The sequence below is a fragment of the Pinus tabuliformis genome, chromosome 8 (assembly GCF_031772625.1).
Source record: "Pinus tabuliformis cultivar Carrire ecotype Pingquan chromosome 8, CPIR1, whole genome shotgun sequence".
Lineage (NCBI taxonomy): Eukaryota > Viridiplantae > Streptophyta > Pinopsida > Pinales > Pinaceae > Pinus > Pinus tabuliformis.
Window position 1 is genome coordinate 1,088,805,927 of NC_142294.1, and position 6,600 is coordinate 1,088,812,526.

A 6,600-nucleotide genomic window follows, 5' to 3' on the forward strand; every position below is an offset into this window, starting at 1 on the left:
GGAGCAATTTTTCGATCTCCATAATGTGTAAAACTATCAAAAGGTACGTATTGCAACTTTATATTTGGAACCAAATCAGTTTGTATGGTATCGATGGCTTTGCTCTTGTAAACAAATTGTCACTTGGGCACTTTTAAGGAAGAAATGATAGCACATTATGAGGATACAAAAAGAAACTTTTTTTAGAAAATTGATAAATCTCAAACAAAAGGGTTCACTGATGGAGCACATTGAGGACTTCCAAAAATTGAACATAAGGGTAAAAGATATTCCAAAGGAGCATAGGATTTATGTGTTCATAGGGACTTTAAATGATAATATCCAACATGAGGTTCGCCTTTGGGAACCTGATTCATTGGAGAAGGCATTCAGGTTAGCAAGAAAAATGGAAAGCAAAATTATGGCAACCAGGAAGCCTACCACTCACAACTATAAAGATGGAAGTGTTGTTGCACCTAGCCTTCCACAACTTACAAGGTTGACACCACAACAATTGGAAGAAAAAAGAATAAAAGGGCTTTGTTATAGTTGTGATAGAAAATACACTAAAGGTCATAAGTGTGCTGAGAAGAAATTATTCTACATAGATTGTGAAGAGGAGGAAGAAAAGGAACAAGAAATGTCGAAAGAAGAGGATATACTCCAAGAACAAACCCTAGATAAAGAAGAAATGAATCCAACCATATCTTGTAATGCATTGGTTGGAATTACCACTCAACCTATCAAGATAGAAGGACATATCAAGAAGAAAAAGGTAATAGTGTTGATTGATTCGGGAAGTACCCATAATTTTATTCATTGTAAGATAGCAAAGGAATTAAATTGCTTCCTATATCTAGCACCAGAGTTTCAAGTGATGGTTGCAAGTGGAGGGACCATAAATTTCTCTGGAAAGTGCCATAATATCAAGCTATCCATGGGAGAATATGTATTGAATAGCCTAATGATTTCCATTCCAATGGGTGGTGTTGATGTTGTATTAGGAGTCTAATGGCTACAATCCTTAGGTACAATAGGTTTTAATTTTCAAGAACTTCACATGAAATTTTCTACGGAAGGAAAGGAAGTTGAATTAAGGGGTATTGCAGGGAAACCAGGAAAGATAATTAGCTCTAATGGTATGACAAAGCTTCTAAAGAAGGAACAACGAGGTGTAATTACACAATTATGTTTGCTAGAGTTTCCCACATCGAAATCATCTATTTCTCTAGATCTCCAAAAAATCTTGGACAATCATTCCAAGGTATTTGAGACTCCCAAAGGTCTCCCACCTATTCGTGATCATGATCATGGTATTCATTTGATTCCAGGAAGTGTTCCTCCAAACATCAGGCCGTACAGATATCCCTATGCCCAAAAGAGTGAAATTGAATGTATGGTTGCAGAAATGCTAGAGGTTGGTATAATTCAACCTAGTCAAAGTTCTTTATCTGCTCCAATAGTATTGGTGCACAAGAAGGATGGATCATGGCACATGTGTCTAGATTATAGGGAGCTCAACAAGCTCACTATTAAAGAGAAATTTCCCATTCCTGTCATTGATGAATTATTGGATGAATTGCATGGATCAATTTACTTCACCAAGTTGGATCTTCGTTCAGGATATCATCAAATTAGAATGAAGACTGGAGACATTCCGAAAACAACATTTAGAACTCATGAGGGTCATTATGAATTTTTGGTGATGCCTTTTGGCCTTACCAATGCACCTTCTACATTTCAAGGTTTGATGAATTCCATTTTCAAACACTTCCTTAGAAGGATCATGTTGAACATGTTGACTGGGTGCTCAAACTATTGGAGGAGAAACAATTATATGCAAAAATATCCAAATGTTTCTTTGGAGTACAAGAGGTGGAATATTTGGGTCATATTGTATCTCATGAAGGTGTTAAGGTAGACCCTAGAAAAATTAAAGCCATTAAGGAATGAAATATCCCCACATCCATAAAGCATCTGCGAGGATTTCTCGGGTTGATAGGGTATTATCGCAAGTTTGTTAAGACTTATGGGAGAATAGCAGCACCTCTAAAAACATTATTGAAGAAAGATGCATTTTCATGGACTCCAGAAGCAACAAAGGCCTTCGAACATCTTAAAGAGGCAATGTGCCAAGTATTGGTATTAGCTACGCTGGACTTCACAAAAACATTTATTGTGGAATTTGATGCTTCAGGAAATGGAATTGGTGCCTTCTTAATGCAAGATGAAAGACCCATTTCTTTCGAAATTCGTCCAATCAAGGGAAAGTATTTACACAAAGCTATTTATGAGAAGGAAATGTTGGCAATACTACATGCACTTAAGAAATGGCGACCCTGCCTAATGGGAAGACACTTCAAGGTAAAAACCGATCATGATAGCCTTAAATACTTTTTAGAACAAAGATTATCCTTTGAAGAACAACAAAAATGGGTCACAAAGATGTTGGGTTATGACTTTGAAATAATCTACAAAAAAGGGAAGCAAAATGTTGTGGAAGATGCACTCTCAAGAAAGGATGAGAACGTGGAAGCATTGTCGTTCGCCATTTCTATTATCCAACCAGATTGGATAAACAAAGCAAGGGAGGAATTGAAGAATGATGAAGAAGTGTGGGCACTCATTTGAAAGTTACAACAAGATCCCAGTACATCTGATATATTTAGCTGGAAAAATGATTCGTTATGGTACAAATATCGCTTATACCTATGTAGGAATTCCCAACTCAAACAAAAGATTCTTATAGAATTGCACACTTCTCCCTTAGGAGGGCACTCAGGATTTTTAAAAACTTACCACAGGGTTAAGAAGGAATTTTTTGGGAAGGCCTTAAATTAGATATTCAAAAGTTTATGGCGGAATGTTTGGTTTTCCAAAAAAATAAAGTTGAAACAATTAAGACCCTAGGTCTATTACAACCTTTATCCATTCCAAGCCAACGTTGGGAGGAGGTTTCAATGGATTTTATCACAGGTTTACCCAAGTCTGAAGGAAAGAGTGTCATCATGGTGGTAGTTGACTGACTTACCAAGTAGGCACACTTTTGTGCATTATCACATCCATTTAAAGCCAGTACAGTTTCTACTGCATTTATGGAAACAATTCAAAAGCTACATGGAAACCCAAAGATTATTGTAAGCGATAGAGATCCCATTTTCACTGGAAATTTTTGGACAGAATTAGTTCTTGTCTTGGTACTCAGTTAGCTCATATCTCATCTTATCATCCTCAATTTGATGGGCAAACTGAGATAGTAAACAAATGTTAGGAAGGATATATTCGTTGCTTTGTATCTGATAAACAGACACAATGGGTCAAATGGTTGCCTCTCGTTGAATGGTGGTATAACACTTCCTTCCATACTGTAACAAAAATGACCCCATTTATGGAACTTTATGGATATCATCCACCATCCATCACATCATATTTAAGAGAAAATTCTAAGGTTCAAGCAGTGGAACATCACATCAAGCATCAACAACAGGTTCTCCAACTCTTAAAGGATAACCTCACATTGGCACATAATAGAATGAAATAACAGGAAAATCAACATCGCAGCAAAAAAAGTTTTGATATAGGTGACTGGGTATTCCTACGGCTACAACCATATAAACAAATGTCCCTCAAGCAAGCTAAGAAGGATAATAAATTATCACCAAAGTATTATGGTCCGTACAAGGTGTTGCAAAAGATTGGTACTATGGCATACAAATTGGAGCTTCCTGCAGCTTCAAGAGTGCACCCTGTTTTCAATGTTTCATGTTTAAAGAAGGTTATAGGTGACAAGCTCTCAGTTCAAACAATATTTCCAGAACTTGACGAGGAAGGAAAAATTATAATGGAACCAGAAGCAGTCACAGAAACAAGAACTCGACAGCTACAAAATCGATCAATTTCAAAGTATCTCATCAAGTGGAAGAACTTATCCATTGAAGATTCAACATGGGAGGATGAAAATTTTATACAGAAGCATCCATAACTACTCAAGCATTGAGGACAACGCTTTTTGAAAGAGAGGGGCATGTTAGGCCCCTATAATACTAGTGATTCCCCCATTATTAATGTCATTGTATCATTTATTGTTATTATTGTGCCCCTATTGTCCCCATATTGTTATTAGTATGCCCCATAGAAACCCACTATTGTTATTTTTGTGCCCTTATGTTATTACTGTTATGTCGACTTTAACCTCTAGATTCCCTTGGTTGTTCTATGAGATCCCACATTCATGCTTGGAATATGGCACGAGGGTGACATGATGAAAGAGAGATTTGGTTCAGCCATGTCTACGGTCGTGTGGTACGTGGAAGTCCCCAACCTGGTCGGCTTTGCATATGATTAATAAAAGCTAAGTTCTCTTACTTTTGTACTTGTTTATATGTGGATTTAATGGTTGTCATATCTCTTATATTTATATGGTTTAATTTTGGCTATACACATGGTTAAATGACTCGTTCATGTCATGTTTATTTTTTGTGTTTACTTGTAATTGTTAAATGGATGGATGAAAGATCTAATTGATTATATAATAGCTCAATGGGAAAGGAGGTGGTCCTTTTGGTTATGTTTCATAAGTTCTTTTAGTCATTTATGCTCTGTATTGTATCTTGGACCTGTAGGTTGCATTGATGCCAGGTGTTTGACAGAATGTCAGTCTAGTTTGGCGATGCTTAGGCCTAGTCCTAAGGTTGCTATTGATTTATCAACATTATTATCATGTCTTTGATGGATTCTGAAGGTTGTAGCAAGTTTTGGGCAGAGGTCGGGATTGTAGGCTAGAAAGGTGGCTCAAATCTCAGGGTCGCTGACACAGGTCTGTTGAGAAAATTCCACAGTCGATGGCACATAGGCCTATGAGGGCGACTTTGAGTTGTTGGTCATTATCTTGCCTATAGCATGAGAGCGACTTTGGGTTAAAAGGCTTAAAACATCAGTGGGACCCAGGGACAAGATGTCTGAGTGGTTGATATGTCTCCCAAGGGTGTAATTGTGGATGGGTTTGTTTGATGAGTTCCGTCGATTCCATTTCCTTAAAGGTCAGCAAGGAGATTGAATCCCTTATAGTAACCTCTCTCATCACAATTTTACCTGGCTAGTTGGCTGCTTGGGTGGACCTAGTAGGAGGGGGTGTTACAGATTGGTATCAAAGTGTGGTTGCACTCTCCTTGGGTGAAGGTGCTTGGTCATGCATGCATGTCAGTTGCATGTGTGTCTCTTTCACTTGCATTGCATGTGCTTGCTGCATTTCATCATGTTTATTATATGTCGCTTGACTACATCCTTATATGTTAGGTGCATTCTTGAATGTTTTGATTACATGTATCAGTTTTGTAGGTTGATTACAAGAATTGATCACTTATGCTCAACTACATGCGTTCATACGTATGTGTAGTTGATTAGGTATTACTTATGCATGTTGATAGTTGCATGTGGCAATATGTGCAATGGAGTAATGGTTGTTATCATGCATGAGGTTATAGCATGCATTGTTGATATGGCCTTGCATTGATGACTAGACCCTAGCTAGAATAGTGTTTATGTGTTGATACACTTATTGATATATGTTTATATGTTGTTATGATTGTGTTATACATGTATCACATTGATTTGATGATCTTGCAGACAAGGTATCATCTCGGAATTATGCTAAGGTACGTTGGTTTATTGTGATTTGGCTTAGCTGACATACTATGCCTTGCCGGAAAGAGATCAGATGGCTAGCAAGGTGGTAGACTACATAAAATCTCCCTATGCATCAGATGGGAAGCATGGTGTGGGGCACTCTTCTAACTTGGAAGACACATTAAGAAGCCTAAAGGAAGAAATAAGGAGTTGCAAAGCAAACATTGACAAAATCATGCAGGCACAAGAGAAACAAGTAGAGATGAATGAGATACTACTTCAGAGTTTGTCAGATTTGCAGCGACATGGACCACTTTAGATCAACCATGGACACGAGCACAAAAATAATGAGGCATATGGTAGTAGGTCTCATAGCAGACACAGGTCGGATAGATCTGACACGATCAGAGATGGTGAAGAAAACTAACAAACTAATAATACACACTCACACTCATAAAATAAATATCAGACATATACAACAATCAGACATGGCAGAGAAGGCATGAGAGACTTTCTTGTAGTCTCTCGTTCTCATGAATTTCATTATTAAAATAATGTTTATGATACATATAAATACATGAGGAAGTTGTCTCAAGATAGTGCATCTATCTTGAACAAACTTGGTTGAGATATTTTCTCAACAAAACACTAATCTAGGAGAACTTAGTTGGAGAGAATCTCTTAACTAAACTCCCTAGTTTGAGGAACTAACTCCTAATTCTCAAGATTTGATTTATTTAATTATAATATTGGATTTATAATTGTTTTATTATGAGAGCGAGGCTGACATGCCCCCCCTCAATGATAAATCCAAAATAAGAACAAGGAACTCTCTTCCAAGTTCTCAAGTTGATCCTCAAAAAACATTTGCCTGAAAAACCGCCAAGCTGGACGTTGAAGAAACGACAATATGAAGAGACCATGAGTCAGCTGCATGTTTGATTCATCTCTGAATGTCACTTGACAACTCCATCATGCACCAAGCTGCAAAAGGAT